The sequence below is a fragment of the Acromyrmex echinatior genome, chromosome 6 (assembly GCF_024713525.1).
Source record: "Acromyrmex echinatior isolate Ae372 chromosome 6, ASM2471352v2, whole genome shotgun sequence".
In the NCBI taxonomy this organism is placed as follows: Eukaryota; Metazoa; Arthropoda; class Insecta; order Hymenoptera; family Formicidae; genus Acromyrmex; species Acromyrmex echinatior.
In genome coordinates, this window is record NC_141857.1 from 11,249,406 (window position 1) to 11,267,399 (window position 17,994).

Consider the following 17,994-nt stretch of genomic DNA (forward strand, 5'->3'; position numbering starts at 1 on the left):
GTTGGAAGGCACTCTAGAAGGCCAAAATTGGTTATTGTGATGTGTGTTCTTGTTGGCACCCTATAAAGCCAGAATGAGAAAGGTTAGCATCTTTATGTTATTCGTGAAAATATCACTTTTATTTATCATACAAGTGATATGGTTAAATTTATTGTTATAATAATAAATTGCGCTTTGCCTAATTATGATATATGCCAATGTCAGAGGCGTTCATCGTGGGCTGACTATTTTTAATTTACTGTCAGAGGCGTTAATCGTGAGCTGGCTAGCTATGACAAAATGTCACAGCCATAAATCATATTTTGGCTAGTTATAGACAAATGTCAGAGGCGTTCATCGTGGGCTGACTATTTTTAATTTACTGCTAGAGGCGTTAATCGTGAGCTGGCTAGCTATAACAAAATGTCATAGCCATAAATCATATTTTGGCTAGTTATAGACAAATGTCAGAGGCGTTCATCGTGGGCTGATTATTTTTAATTTACTGCCAGAGGCGTTAGTCGTGAGCTGGTTAGCTATAACAAAATGCCACAGCCGTAAATCGTGCTTTGGCTAGTTATAGACAAATGTTAGAGGCGTTCATCGTGGGCTGACTATATTTCATTCACTGTCAGAGGCGTTAGTCGTGAGCTGGCTAGCTATAACAAAATGCCACAGCCGTAAATCGTGCTTTGGCTAGTTACAGATAAATGTCAGAGGCGTTTATCGTGGACTGACTATTTTTAATTTATTGGCAGAAGCATTTCGATTATTAAATTTGGTGAAATACAATTACGGAACCAATTTATAGAATTTTCCGTCTGCAATTAAAGAAATGCAAATAGATGCATTGTCATAATGGAATCAAAAGTTAATTGCTTGACATAACCGAAACAAAGAAACTAATGAAGAAAAAAAATTGAATATCAGTAAATAGCTTCTTTGAAACCTTACAACTTTTGTCTGAAGCGTTTTTTCTAAAAACGTTATGTAATAGCCTTAGCACAAGGATGGTCGTAATTGAATCGTAGAACGTGAATCATAGGGCAACGCATTATATTTTGGCGTACTATGCATGCCGATACAAGTTCACATTCCTTTACGATTAGTTATATTCACTTTTATATTCATCTCCTAAATCCGGAGTCTTTTTGGACACCCTATATAATATATATGTTATATATATATGTATATATATATATATATATATATATACAACATATAATACATTACATAGTCAATAGTCACATGCATAATTTTTGTACGATGCTGTACGTTTATGAAATGTAGGTAAGTATATCATATTCAAAGTGTTTTAACAAATATATACACTTACAGGTCAATGTACGTTGACTAACAGCAAGTTACAATAAGTATATTTTTACTAAATGAACCCTCTGACTGTGACTTAGATATATTTTCGGATGCAACCATGTATTTGAAATACATGTATACACGTATAATATAATAGCACTTTTTCCTTTATTTCCAATGTCATTTTAACTTAGGATGTAACATGTATTGTCAGTACGTAAATACTGATTGCACATACATATGTATCTATTCCATCTCTTTTTATTATTTAATGGGCCTTTTACAATTATAAGCCATAAATCAGCCATAAATAAGAAGTCAAACGCTAAAAATTGGCTGTGATTGATCAATTTTTAACTTCTGACTTCTGATTTGTAACTAATGTGTTATTGTAGAAGGCCCATAATAAAAAGAGATAGAAGTTACTCATACTTAGCTTTTCATGCAGATATAATATAGACACAGTCTATTAGTCAATATTAGAATTATATTTCATGTGCATTATGATGTGTACACACATTATATTATAAAATATATTTCTAATTCATATTCACATACGTATGTAGCTACTTCATCTCTTTTTATTACGTATAACAAAAAGGTGTACTGATATACTCTTTTTTCTACGTTTAATAAAAAGAGATATATTTTTTTATGATCAAATATTAGTGATATATATTTTTATATTTTCAATATCAGAATATACAACGAACATAAATCAAAGCTAACGATAGTCAAACACAGATGATCAGACGTAACATCTTAAAAAAAATAATCAAATTACGAATCCTCTGATAAATCCTCATTTTATGTATATATATATAATATATATATATATATATATATATACTTATATACACACACACGCATTATATATATATATATATTTATATATATATATATTTTATATACGTATACAATTTTAATATTGCACATTTAAGGGGATGCTGGAGCGAAGGCCGAAGTTGATCAAGGTCGATATTACAGGTTTTCATTTCCAATGTATAAGCTGCTTACGCCCTCTGAAGTTAATATGATCATGCAGGAAATTCGATCGATTAATTATCGATATTTTTATTCCGTTTCCTACATTACCATCTTAACAGGGACATGTATTAGGGTCGGTCCTACAATGTAAGATTTATTTTGGAAAATTTTCCAATTTTAGAATTGAAAAAAAAATAAACATAATTGAAGTTAATCTTATATTTGTAGAATCGGACCTTAGAAATTTAGTTGCATTATATACATATTTAGTTGTATTATATACACATGCAATGTAGGCCGTGTTCTAATATATATCACCAGTACTAAAAGTCTGTAATATACATAAAATACAGATTTTTAATTAATAGATATATCGATACGAAACCGTAATTGCACTTTTTTCTTACATCCAATGCCATTTTAGGTTACGATAATATATTATCATAAATGAATATCATTATATATATATATATATTCATGCAGATATTCTCTACGTCCATTTTTATGCAATATTAAAATTTTATATTATAATGTGTATAATGATATATAAAATGTAATTCTAACGTTGTATATAAAAAGACATTCATGAATACGAATTACAATTACATTTTATGTGTATTATAATATGTGTATATACACAATAACACAAAAAATATTATTGACATATTAGTGAAGACATAAACATGTTAGTGAATTAATGATATATGCAATATTAAAATTATATTTTGGGTACATTATTGTGTATAAGTACATTATAATACATATAAAATATAATTATAATTTATATTCACTAATAATGTTTGTTATATATTACAACAATGTTAGAATTATCATAGTATAATGTACATACAATTTTCTATATTAGATATATAGTCGACATACTAGTAATGTATAAGTAATATAAGCATCTATCTCTTTTTATTAGACAGAGTAAAAAGAGTTACATTATGTATGTGCAATGTCGTATTCATTTATATATATATATATATATATATATATATATATATATATTAGGTGTTGGAATTAATTCGTAGCGTTTTACAAGTGATGGGAAGTACTTTCATTAATGTATTTTTTAATGCTCATGTAAAATAAATAACATTCTTTCATTAAAAAACGCTACGAATTAATTCCAACACCTAATATATATATGAAACACGTGTCCATATATTGACAATAATATATGTTACATCTTGACTCAACCCTAAATGATATTGATCAGGAAAAAGTAATACTACAACTGTATTTCGATATTCACTGCGAGTACTGAAAATACGTAACTATAGATTTTCAGTGTACATTGACACATGGGCCTATATAATAGCATTTTTCCTGTCGTACAATGTCATTTTAGGTCAGGATGTGATATGTATTAGCTATACATAGATATTACACATATAATATACATAGCTATTACATTTTTTGCTATGTTTAATAAAAATATGTAGAAGTTAATCATGTTAAAATATTAGTGATGTACTTAAATATAATATACACATAGGCAATATTGTACAATATTGCATATATGTACTATAATGTGTGAATATACATACGTTGCAGATAGAAGTTATCAATGCTGTTTATGCATTCTCTGTATTTAAATGTGCAATATTAAAATTGTATACATATATATATATATATACATACATAAAATGAGGATTTATCAGAGGATTCGTAATTTGATTATTTTTTTTAAGATGTTACGTCTAATCATCTGTGTTTGACTATCGTTAGCTTTGATTTATGTTCGTTGTATATTCTGATATTGAAAATATAAAAGTATATATCACTAATATTTGATCATAAAAAAATATATCTCTTTTTATTAAACGTAGAAAAAAGAGGACATCAGTACACCTTTTTGTTATACGTAACAAAAAGAGATGAAGTAGATACACACGTATGTGAATATGAATTAGAAATATATTTTATAATGTGTGTACACATCATAATGCACATAAAATATAATTCTAATATTCACTAATAGACTGTGTCTATATTATATCTGCATGAAAGCTAAGTATGAGTAACTTCTATCTCTTTTTATTATGGGCCTTCTACAATAACACATTAGTTACAAATCAGAAGTCAGAAGCTAAAAATTGATCATCACAGCCAATTTTTAGCGTTTGACTTCTTATTTATGGCTGATTTATGGCTTATAATTGTAATGCCCATTAAATAATAAAAAGAGATGGAATAGTTACATATGTATGTGCAATGTATTTACGTACTGACAATACATGTTACATTCTAAGTTAAAATAACATTGGGAATAAAGGAAAAAGTGCTATTATATTACACGTGTATACATGTATTTTAAATACATGGTTGCATCCGAAAATATATCTAAGTCACAGTCAGAGTGTTCATTTAGTAAAAATATACTTATTGTAACTTGCTGTTAGTCAACGTACATTGACCTGTAAGTGTATATATTTGCTAAAACACTTTGAATATAATATACTTACATACATTTCATAAACGTATAGCATCGTACAAAAATTATGCATGTGACTATTGGACTGGTAAATGTATTATATGTTATATATATATATATACTTATATATATATATATATATATACATATATGTATACATATATATTATATAGGATGTCCAAAAGGCTCCGGATTTAGGAGCTGAATATAAAAGTGATTATAACTAATCGTAAAGGAATGTGAACTGTATCGGCATGTATAATACGCCAAAATATAATGCGTGCTCTATGATTCACGTTCTACGATTCAATTACGACCATCCTTGTGCTAAGGCTATTACATAACGTTTTTAAAAAACGCTTTAGACAAAAGTTGTAAGGTTTCAAAAAAAGCTATTTACTGATATTCAGTTTTTTTCTTCATTAGTTTCTTTGTTTCGGTTATGTCCAAGCCAATTAGCTTTGATTCTATCATGACAATGCATCTATTTGCATTCTTTAATTGCAGACGCAAATTCTATAAATTGATTCCGTAATTGTTTTCACCAAATTTAATAATCGAAATGCTCTGCAATAAATTAAAAATAGGTCAGTCCACGATAAACGCCTCTGACATTTATCTGTAACTAGTCAAAAGCACGATTACGGCTGTGGCATTTTGTATAATTAGCAGCCCCTACATTAACGCCTCTGACAGTGAATTAAATATAGGTCAGCCCACGATGAACGCTTCTGACATTTGTCTATAACTAGCCAAAATATGATTTATGGCGTGACATTTGTTATAGCTAGCCAGCTCCGATTAACGCCTCTGGCAGTAAATTAAAAATAGTCAGCCACGATGAACGCCTCTGACATTTGTCTAAACTAGCCAAAATATGATTTTATGGCTGTGACATTTTATAGCTAGCCAGCTCACGATTAACGCCTCTGGCAGTAAATTAAAAATAGTCAGCCCACGATGAACGCCTCTGACAGTGATCTATATTAGGCAAAGCGCAATTTATTGTGTATAACAATAATTGTAATCATATCACTTGTATGATAAATAAAAGTGATATTTTCACGAATAACATAAAGATGCTAACCTTTCTCATTCTGGCTTTATAGGGTGCCAACAAGAACACACATCACAATAACCAATTTTGGCCTTCTAGAGCGCCTTCCACAAGAGACACAGTGCGACACGGTGCATCATTACAATCTTGTTCGATAATACAAGGATGAGATATTGTACTGTATTGTACTGAGTCGCTTGTTATAAAGCACTCATAACCTTGTCTTATCAAAGGCAGACAATATTCTGCTATTACATTTTTTCTATTTTGTGTACAAAAATACTATATAAATATATATATATATATATATATATATTCATATACACACATATACACACATATATACATACACATACACACACGCACACACACATACATATATATATATATATATATATATATATATATATGGTTGTGTGTAGAACACTACTACACTACACTACATTGACAGTACTGTTGTGCGGCAATGATACTGTGAACGCGGGCCATACTGGTTACAGCTGATTGACTCGTATAACGCCGTTGTTTTCTATACATACAGCGTCACGCAAAATGATATATGTATGCATATATATATATATATAATATAATACACATACATACAAAAAATTGTTATTTATCACTCTAAGAAAAAAGATACATAATCGATATCATGATCACATTATCTTTTCCTTAGCGACTAATTAAGAAAAGGCGTTCACCGTATCTAAATCCACGTTATTGTAAAAAGACTCTCATTGATACGTCATTTAAATGTATTCTCCAGGTTTATTCCACTAAAAAAAAATACAAATAGATGACCAGATGTATGATGCGGTAAAGTAAAATTTTATATTACATTCTGTGGCATAAAAACGTGATCAGTAACTCTTTGAAAGTGAATGTATCATAAAAATAATAAAGTAATATTTTAAAAGTACATTACATTTAGTAAAATGCATTAAGTTATTAATATGATGTTCAATCACCATTATTAAGAAAATACAATATTATGTAGAAGGAAAATATTTTCATGACAATTTGCTGGAAGGTATGGTCGCAGCATGTTTCTTATACTGTGCATTCTTGAGATGCACGTCCACGCGTGAGCGGTTCGGCCATCAAGCGTCGAGCGATTGTGAAGGAAAAGTAGGCAGCATTTCAGAAATCGGTTCGAAATGCGCAACTAATTTCGAGCACATTGAAGTACACGTATATAATTTTTGAAATTTTATAAAAAGTATATTTGGAGTAATATGTTTATTAATAAAATGTAATAAATAAAATGTTATTTATTAATAAAATTAAAAAAGAAAAAAAGCAGAATCGAACATAAGATCTCCAATATTCTGATCTTGCACCCAACGCCCGAGACCACGCTGAGTTCTTGCAGATCACCTCGACAAACGCGATACATATAGTGCACGGAAAGTCGTAAACTATTGTATATCTCATCAATGTTTACGTTTTGAAATCATTTTTGCATTTGCATTTTTGTTACGTTAATGAGAAAGATATATGATTAATATTTAATAAAAAGAAAATGAAAGAATTTAATTCGACAAAAATTGGAGATTTTCACATCTGCTGGAGTATTGAATATTAGTCCAAGAAACCGAAGTCTGTCAAAAAAAAAGGAGAATGGCCAACCGTGTTTTTTATGTCAAATCTAGTTATATTTTATTATATTATACGATAGTTCAATCAAATATGTACAGTATATTCACGATCATAATTGTAGTAAAAGATAAAAAGAGACCAGTAGTATATAAATGACGTGCGTATAACAAAGATAACCACATCAAGTGTAACAACTTCGTCGAATCAAACAGTAGTATTGTAGGAAATAAGATTGATCCAAGTGATGGAAATGTTCGGTGAGCCAGTATTGCTAGCCGACAATTCAGAAGAGAATCGCACTTCAACGCTTCGTCGTGCCACACATGTCTCGCCATTTTACAACTGCCTCGCTATTCTCACCTTCTTCTATCTTTTCGCTCTTGCGCAAGCGCACTGATACTCTAGCGCATATCGTCATAGTCGGAAAGGCGCGAACTAAATAAGAATTCGTAAACACACCATATACTCTTCCTACACTCGGTCATTCTGCACAATCGTGCGTCCCGCACAACGCTGGCTGTTAACTTAATATTACATCTTATAAAATAATATTGTCGACTTATGATTAACGTCTTACAAACAAAATTCATTATTTTAACTTAATCTTACGTCTTACAAAATAATGTTGTCGACTTATAATTAACGTCTTACAACCAAAATTGCTTATTTTTACCTAACATTATGTCTTACAAAAATAATATTGCCGACTTATAATTAACGTCATACAAAAGTAATATTGCCGGCTTGTAATTAACATCTTACAAATAGAATTGATTACTTTAACTCAACATTATGTCTTAAAAATGGAATTGATTACTTTTAATTAATTGTATTCCAGGGTTTAACATATTCGGCGCAAGTAGAAGTGCTTACAGTTCCTTCGTGAGATCCGCTTTTAATCACATCGTATGTGTCGTTAGGCTTAACCTTCTCAATTAGATATGGTCCTAAATATTTCGCTCGTAGTTTTCGGCCTGGACTTTTTTTTTTTTTTTTTTTTTTTTAAATAACGGAGGGGAAATGCCTGACGCATACCCCGAGCCTCGGGGGAGAGCCCGGGGTTATGTGGGGCTTGCACCCACTAAAACCCCTCCGAGTGTCCTTACCTGGCCTTGCATGAGGGACTCCCAGGAACGCGTGCAGCATACTTCTGGGAGTCTCTCAGGCCAGTCGGCTTATTGCCGACTTATATTCCCGCCCGGGGATTTTTATGGCGTCGTCTGAGAGACGACGTGACCCCGGGCGGTGCTTGGCACCTTCGACTTTATTCGGGCGCTGGGGGGACACCACCCCCTGTCGTTCTCGCCCCGTGGGGCGGTCCCGGCGGCGGGTACGCGCGAGGGGTGACCCGGGGCGCGAGCGATCCGGTTGGAGCCGGCGCCCGCGTTGACCCCCAACGCCACCACCCCTCGCATCTCCTTCCCCCCCGTCAGCCCCGACCTCCCAGTGCCCTCTCCCTCTGCCTCTCAGCTTCCTCCTTCTGTGACATCACCCGATCGCAGAAGGAGGAGAAGACCCTCCAAGCAATCTCCCTGCCGACTATCTCCTTCACGACAGCCGGCAGGGAGAGATCCTCCCCTATCTCACGGACCAGGACACCGCGCTCGCCCGCCCAAGCCGGGCAGGTCTCCAGCGTATGCTGCGCGGTGTCCCGGTCCCCGTCGCAGTGGTGACAACAAGTGGTCGGCTCCTTACCTATGCGACACAGGTACTCCCCGAAACATCCGTGTCCGGTGAGCACCTGCGTCGCGTGGAACGATAGTCCGCCCCATCCCCTGCCTACCCATTCCTCGAGGCAGGGGAGGATGGCCTCCACCGGTTGGTCCGAGCGCCCGTTGTCGGCGGGTCGTTTTCGAGAGTGGAGCGCCACTCTTCGAAGACCCGCCGACGGGCGTTCCTTCTCAGTCGGTCAGTGGTCCTCGGGGTAACGATCCCCCCCCCGAAGCCGAATGGCCTTCACCCCGGCGAAGGTTTCCGCCAGGGCGTCGGCCACGTACTCGGCAGGGGGGATCCCCGCGAGGACCATAGCGGCGGCGTACGACACCGTCCTGTAGGCCCTACAGATGCGCAAGGCCAGCCGCCGTTGCACGCTGTGCAACTTCTGCTTTATTCGGCGGCTGGCCAGGGCCTTCCCACTCCATACCGGGGCCCCGTAAAGGGCCCCGGACAGGACGGCGTGCATATAAGCCCGCCGACCCGTTCGGACCGTGGAGGTTGGGCATGAGGCCGAGCAGAGCGTCTGCTCGGCGGCCCAACCGCGGGGCTAGCTCGTCGAAGTGTTCGACGAAGCCCCAGCGATCATCCACGGTGAGGCCCAGATATTTGATCGTTGGCCTCACCGGGACGCGGACATCATCCACCACTATATGTGCCTGAGGGGGCACCCCGCTCTTTCCATCGTGGAAGAAAAGAGCTTCCGATTTAGCGGGGGCCACTCTCAGGCCCAACTCCTTAATGGAGCCGACCACGCACGCCACTGCGACGTTTGCCGTACCGACGTCTCTCCCCCAGGTCGTGGCCCCGACCACCACCAACGTGTCGTCCGCGTAACAAACGACGTGGCAGCCGGGGGGTAGGGCCGCGCGGAGAACGTAGTCGTATGCGACGTTCCAGAGTAGGGGTCTCAACACGGACCCCTGTGGAACGCCGCACGACACGTCCCTCCGCTGCTGAAGTCCCGTTTTGTTATGGAACTCCAACTGCCTGTCCCAGAAATAGTCCTCTATAATAGCGACCAGGTAGGGGGGCAAGAGGTGATGTCCTCTCATCGCCCCCACTACCCGGCCCCATGGGATGCTATTAAAGGCGTTGGCGATGTCAAGGGATACCGCCAACGCCACCTCCCCTTCCGCAGTCATCTGCTCCGTGAGGGCCCTGACTTGCCTGACGGCGTCGATAGTCGATAGACCCTCCCGGAAGCCATACTGACTGCGGGATAGATTGGGACCATCCCGGGACAGGTGCCAGACGATGCGGGCAGCGATGACTCGCTCCAGCAATTTCCCCGCATCGTCCAACAGGCATAACGGCCTATAAGCGGAGGGACTCTCCGCTGGCTTGCCCTCTTTACGGAGGAGGACAAGCCTGGCCCTTTTCCACGGCCTGGGAAATATGCCGTCTCTGAGGCAGCTCGTGAAGAGCCGCCTCAGACGGCTGCCCACTATGGGAGCCGCGGCGAGCCAGACCCTTCCGTGTACACCAGAGGGTCCGGGCGCCCGCGGCCTCCCCTTGAGGCGGGCGAAGGCCATCACCATCTCCTCCAGGGTGACGCCCAGTTCCTCCGTCCATTCGGACGGGGGGCCGACCCTCTCCGGTATTTCCCTTTCCCTATTGGGAAAGAGGGCGGCCACCACATCCTCCAGGAACTGAGCGTCCAGGGTTTCCGTTATCGGAGGGGCCCACGGACGAAATTGCTTCGTCACAATTTTATAGGGCCTCCCCCACGAATCCCTGTCAAGGGAGGAGACGAGGTCGCGCCAAGCGTCGGCCTTCGCCCTCCTAATGGCCGCTCTAAGGGCGCTCCTAGCTTCACGGAGCGCCTCGGCGGCCACTTCCACCTCCTCGTCGGTGCCCGTCGTCTGCGGCGGGTGAACCTCCGTCGGGCAGCTACGGCGGCCCGTCGTAGCTCAGCTATCTCCTGGGACCACCAGTAGACTGCCCTCCTCGCCACAGAATGGCAGAGGGGCATCGACGCGTCGCACGCGCGCGACATGGCGTCCCCGAGCCATTCGGCCTCCTCCTCCACCGAGCGGGCCTGGTTGGGTTCCGGCCACGTGGAGGAGAGGAGGCTCACCTCGAGGGCGCCGGGATCCAACTTGCGCAGGGCCCATCGACGTTCCTTCTCATGTAGGCGGCGTCTTATCGACACCTCCGTGGGGATGGACACCAGCTCCATGCGGATCAGACGATGATCCGACAATTCTCCTAAGGAGCTGGCGTCCACGTGCCAACCACGTATCCTGGCGGCAGCCGCGGGGGTCGCTCACGTCAGATCGACAATGGACTCCCCCCGGGCCCCCACGAAGGTACTGGCACGGCCTCTATTCAACAAGACTAGGCCGTGCCTCGCCGCCCACAGCAGGGTGCTGTCGCCCCTGGAGTCGGTGGATGGGGAACCCCACTCTAACGCATGGGCGTTGAAGTCCCCACCCACCAGTACTGGCCTGGGGGAGCGTCGTCTGATGTGCTCCCCCAGAGACTCCAGGGCGTCCTCATATTCCCTCCTCGTTAGTCGAGGAGGGAAATACGAGGGGTATCCAGAAAATAAGTTCCGTTTTTTTTTACAAATAAAGTTTTTATTGAAAAAATCTAAAATTTACATTGATAATACTTGACAACTTCTAGTCTTTTTCTACATAATTCCCGTCAATCTCAATACATTTTGTATATCTGGAAACAAGCTTCGAAATCCCTTCTGCATAGAAACTTCCCGCCAGTTCTTTAGTCCAGTTAGTTACAGCTGTCTGAACTTCCTCGTCGCTTTGGAAGCGTTTTCCGGCCAAGGACTCCTTCAGTTTCGTAAAAAGATGGTAGTCCGATGGTGCTAGATCCGGGCTATACGGTGGGTGGGTCAAAACATCCCAACTAAACTGATTCAAAAGTGCAGTTGTTGAAGCAGCGACGTGCGGCCGAGCATTGTCGTGAAGAAGGGACACACCTGCCGTCAACATCTCCGCACCATAGATTCACTCATCACACTCTCTCCATATACAGAAACAAGCTGTTTGTGAATATCAACCGATTTAAAATCTTGAGCAAAAAGAAACTGAATGATGCCGCGCAAAACAACTCGAGAAGGAATCGGAATGGAGGTGGCGGGACGCGAAGTGGAGGACTCCATTTTGATAACCTCTCCTGACCGTGTTTCACGAGCTACTGACGCCGAACACCGCTCATTCTATTCGGTAGCTTCCCCTCTTCAATGCTGTGTTGCCAGCTCGCTCATACATCGACCTTACTAAACGTATAATACAAACGGAACTTATTTTCTGGATACCCCTCGTAGCACCCCGCTATATCGATGGGCCCCCACTCTACCAGAGCGAACCCCTCCGCCGCCGATATTGTAATCATCGGCGAGGTGTCGCGCGCGTGCCGGCTGACCACCGCCACCCGTCCCAGGGAGTCCCCCGCCCAGTTGGGGTGACTCTCCGGGATATGGTATGGGTCTGCGGCGATGGCCAGTCCACCCCCCCACTCGGCGAGGCACTGCATTAGCATGCTTTGCGCCCCGGCCGAGTGGTTGAGGTTAACCTGGGCGAGGACGAGGGACATTAATTGTTGTTACCTCGTTCCTCGCCCCCACCGACGTTGGATTTGTCGGCCACGTCTGCGACCGCCGTGGGGGGTGACTCCTCCACGACGGCCATCTCAATGTCGGCCACTGTTACGGCCGACGTTGTCTCTGCGGTGGTCGCTGCCGCCGCGGGGGGCTGTCCCGCAACGGCAGTGAGGGGGCCACTGGGCTTCTGCCCCCCCTTCTTGCTTTCGGCCTGGACCTAATTGTGTTCGCTTAGTCGCTACTACGTCTCCTACCTGGTATTCTGTAGCCTTCTTATGTCTGAGATTATGTTTTACAATTCTCTGCACTTTCAGAATTTGTTCTTTCGCTCTAATTACGCTCTAATTACGCTCTTCCTCAAATTTCAATCAAAATTCTTGTTCTACTACTTACGTTTCAGATAATTACGTTTCGGTTTCGTCGCGCATTTTTACTCTAAATAGTAAATCAAAAGGCGTCGCATTTACACTACGATTGAACGTGGAGTTTAATATACGTTGCAATTTATCTACATGTTTGTACCATTTAGCAGGTTCTTCAATTGATAACTTGGAAAGTATCGATATGATCGCTCTATTCAAACGTTCCACTTGTCCGTTTGCCCTTGGCAATCCCGTGGTGATTGTCACGTATTCAATTCCTTCACTCTGACAATAGTGAACTCTTCACTTGAACATTCACTTGAACTCTTGAGAGATAAAAGCCTGTGCCTCTATCCATCACGATTTGTTTCGGACTCCCGAATATTTGTTTTTGAACGTCTAACTTGTGACCTCGCGAGCTGTGGTAGATTTAGTCGGATACAACCATACAAATTTAGTAAAACTATCAATAATAGCGAGAATATGATTGTAATTTTTATTAGTGCTATCTAACGCCCCTAAATGATCGGCATGATATGTGTGTAACGGCACATCAGATTTGGGAATGGGATGTAGGTATCCTTCCTGCCTACCTTCTTTGCGATTCGTCAATATACATTGCACGCAACTGACAATGTCGTTCTACTTTATTTCTTAAATCGCGTATAAAATACTCCTGCCGAATACGCTCTTCGGTACGAAGTTTTTGCCGCCATATGTCCTTTCTCGTGAATCGTCGAATTATATCTAATTCTAGCGTTCTGTTGAATAACAAGTAAATCCCTATCGTCTTGAAATTTATATAATGTTTGAGATCGGTAATTCGAAAAAAAAGCAAGCGATTCGTCGTTCTTTGTTCTTTTTAAAACAATTCGTTCAACACGCAAACAAGTTGTCGTTACCGGCAACGGACAATCGAAAGTTCTAGAACAATTCAATTCGCGCACGCGCCGCGTTCCGACGAATACGTCACGCGCTGTCACCAATCCCACGCACGGATTTTCTGTCGCGCATGACTGTTACGTTGAACGGCGTTAGAAAAGAATCCAAAGCGCCAATCAATTTTGTACACCTAATGCCACGCAATAATTACGATTGTGGCAAAATTTTATTGGATTTTTTCCAAGAAGAAAGCCCAGACCGAAAGCAATAAATGTTTCGATCTCGCCGTCCTCCTTCTTAGAGTCCAAAAGTTCTTAGAGTTGTTAGAGTCATAATCTCGCTACTATATCGCTTCGTAAAATCGCCGTGCTATCACTTAGTGGAAACCGCTACAAAACGAATCTTTTCGAGAAGAGCCGAGAAATCGCCGAGATTTTCCATCACCGTGATTCCAAATTGTATTTGGAAAAGGTGACCGCATTTAATATTCTGTTAATCTAATATTTAATTAATTATATTTTTTGAATTTGTAACTGTGCATATTAAAGAAAATTCTTTTATTAAATTACAAAGAAACGGAGTTCTCTTTACTGTCGTGTATCATATCAACTGTGTGCCGTTCTCTCACTCGAATCTTTCCGCGCGGTGCATTCCCGCACATATAATAAATCGCCACTTATGTGATAATTCTTATACGATTTATCTTTGACAATTTGTTTTATCGCCTGAATCTCTTCATCGCTTGCTTATTAACTCCTAATTTGGTATAATTGGACTTTTCATTATCGTTATAACCGGATGTCGACTCAAAGCATCGACATGTTTCATACGAGTTCCCGGTCTGTGCTCTATGATATAATCATAATCCTCTAACACTAAAGCCCATCTCGCAATACGTGTACTTAACTCTTTTTTGCTCATGTGGTTCCCTGAAAAGCCGCACAATCAGTTATTTTGAATTGAATTCCTAACAGATACACTCGGAATTTTCTAAGTATCTCTATTATCACAAGCGCCTCCAATTCATAACTCGTATAATTCCTTTCCTCTTTTTTATTCTTTTTGCTCATAAAATATACTGGGTGTAATGAGTTGTCTTCGTCTGAACACTGTTGGAATATAGCTCCATAACCGTCTATATTTGCGTCCGTATGTACTTCAGTTTCGTGTCGCGAATGATATATTTTCAGTACTAGATTCTGAGTTAAAATCGTCTTCAATTGTATGAACGCGTTTCGAATCTTATCGTCAAAATTATACGATTGATCTTTCCGCACAACATGTCGTTTCGCGATCGTAGAATACGAAGGTATAAACTTTCTGAAGTAATCCGTTAATCCAAGAAAGAATATCTTTTAATATCTTTGAATATCTTTTAATTCTCTCGGCTCTGGATAATTTATCACGGCTTTGACTTTCTCTTGGGAAGGGTAAATTTTGCCCCCTTCTACTACATGGCCTAGGAACTCGATTGTTCTTTTCACGAATTGACACTTCTTAAAATTATTTTGTAAACCGCCAGCTCTCTTTAATACGATTCGCAATCATTCTAACGCTTCTTGTTCGTTTGCTGCCGGCACGATCAAGTCATCTACGTAAAGCAACACTATATTTTGTCTAATCAAATCCCAGAAAACAGCATTAATGTATCTTTGGAAAACCCTCAGCGTATTACATAATCCAAAAGAGACTTTCAGGAATTGGTATTGACCGTTCGGGGTGACAAACGCCGTATTTCGACTCTTTTTCTACAGATACATGAAAAAATCCATTTTTCAGATCTAACGTGCTAAACACACGAGCATTCTCTAATTTATCTAGTAGATCTTCGATTAGTGGTAAGGGATGACCGTCCTTTTCTATAACTCGATTTAACTTCCTATAATCAATACATACACGCGGTGATCCGTCCTTCTTTCTTACAACGACTACTGGACTCGTGTATTCCGATGTACACTTCTCAATGACCCCGTCGTTTAGTCATTCCGCTATTTGATTTTAGACTATTTCGCGCTCAGGTGCCGGTAATCGTCGCGATTTTTGAAAAATAGGCCTTTCGTCTTTTACAATACGCATGCTCACGTCCGTTGTCTTACACTTATTTACTTGATACGTTTCAACAATCGTCTCTACTTCTTCTCGTATTCTCGGATCCGTCACGTCACCAATGTCTAACGATTGCTTTTCGATCACATTGATTTGTGTTAACGATTGAGCAGGTGTTGCTCTTCGTATAGTTATTCCGTCGTTATTGATGGTCATTTCCGTCATCGCTAGAAAATCGCTACCAATTATGATGCTCGTATTTGTAGTTTCATTTGGCACAACGTGCACTACACACGGATATTTATCAGCATCTACTTCTATAATTATATTTACGCAACCCAATGAATGTACTCCGTTTTTTCTAAAACCGGTTAAACAAATACTATTTTTCCATAGCTTGTCTAATTTCATTTGATCGTAAACGTCTTTGCGCATTACCGTGATTTGACTGCCGGTATCAATTAACGCATTAACCCGCACACCGTTTATCGTGATTCGTTTAAATATTTTATCGCTCGATGAATCGTAACCGTATTAATTACCGCTGTCTTTTTATCCGCTACCGCTTCACTATCGTCTGACGCGTTACACAACTTTGCAGTATGCCCATATTTTTGACACTTAAAACACTTTTTACCTAATTCTTTCTTCTTGCAGTCTTTAGCTTTGTGTCCTTTACCGCCGCAATTGTAACATCGCACGTCTGTCTCTTGTTCTTTTTCACCACTTTTTGATGTCGTTGGTTTCCTCGCTTCTTCTGTCTTCTTTTGTATGTTGTTCTTCTCTCTCGTTCTCATCCTCTCAGTATTCTTCTTCCGAATTGCTTCGTATACTTTAATCTTTTCCTTGAATTCCGTCAATTTTTTAGCTCCGTACAATATGATCCTGCTTTGCGTGTCTTCCGGAATTCCATCAATCACGTATTTCATGAGTGCTTCTGCTTCTATGTTACCTCTAGCAGCTATTTCTTTCATCACTGTGCGAGAGCGCACCGCGCGGAAAGATTCGAGTGAGAGAACGGTACAAGTTGCTATGATACGCGACAGTAAAGAGAACTCCGTTTCTTTGTAATTTAACAAAAGAATTTTCTTTAATATGCACAGTTACAAAGTCAGAAAATATAATTAATTAAATATTGGATTAACAGAATATTAAATGCGGTCACCCTCTCCAAATTATGTTTGGAATCGAGGTGATGGAAAATCTCGGCGATTTTCTCGGCACTTCTCGAAAGATTCGTTTTATAGCGGTTTCACTAAGCGGTTAGCACGGCGATTTTACGAAGCGAGATTATGACTCTAAGAACTCTAAGAACTTTTAGACTCTAAGAAGGAGGCCGGCGAGATCGAAGCATTTATTGCTTTCGGCCTGAGCTTTCTTCTTGGGAAAAATCCAATAAAATTTTGCCACAATTGTAATTATTACGTGGCATTAGGTGTATAAAATTGATTGGCGCTTTGGATTCTTTTCTAACGACGTTCAACGTAACAGTCATGCGCGACAGAAAATCCGTGCGTGGGATTGGTGACAGCGCGTGACGTATTCATCGGAGTGCGGCGCTCGCGTGTGCGAATTGAATCGTTCTAAACTTAACTAAACTACTACTACTTACTCTAAACTACTTTCGATTGTCCGTTGCCGACCCTAGGGTCGATCCACCGCCGGAAACAGGATGACCCTCCGCGTGCGCGGGGTGCAGTGGCTCATCATCCTCCGGCCGTGTCGAATGCGCGACCGGGCGGGGAGCCCTGCGCCGCCGCGCGCGGGGGGTGCGCCGCGAGACTTCCTCTCGCGGCGCCGAAGCATGAGGGGCGCCAAACTTCTGATTGGCGCCCCTCGGGGGGCTGGGGATCGCGGCGGGGGCCGTGATCACCAACTCCCGCCCCCCAACACCAACCGGGGCGGCGGGCGCAGGGGGTGGTGTCCCCCCAGCGCCCGAATAAAGTCGAAGGTGCCAAGCACCGCCCGGGGTCACGTCGTCTCTCAGACGACGCCATAAAAATCCCCGGGGAATAGAAGTCGGCAATAAGCCGACTGGCCTGAGGGA

The 17,994-nt window shown here is 40.8% G+C and overlaps 1 protein-coding gene across 9 annotated transcripts in view; it reads right to left on the reverse strand.

Moving 5' to 3' along the window:
• LOC105148557 (intraflagellar transport protein 81 homolog) overlaps positions 1-17,994 on the reverse strand; it is a 588,627-nt gene that overhangs the window by 204,890 nt on the left and 365,743 nt on the right. The gene's annotated exons all lie outside the window — the stretch shown is intronic.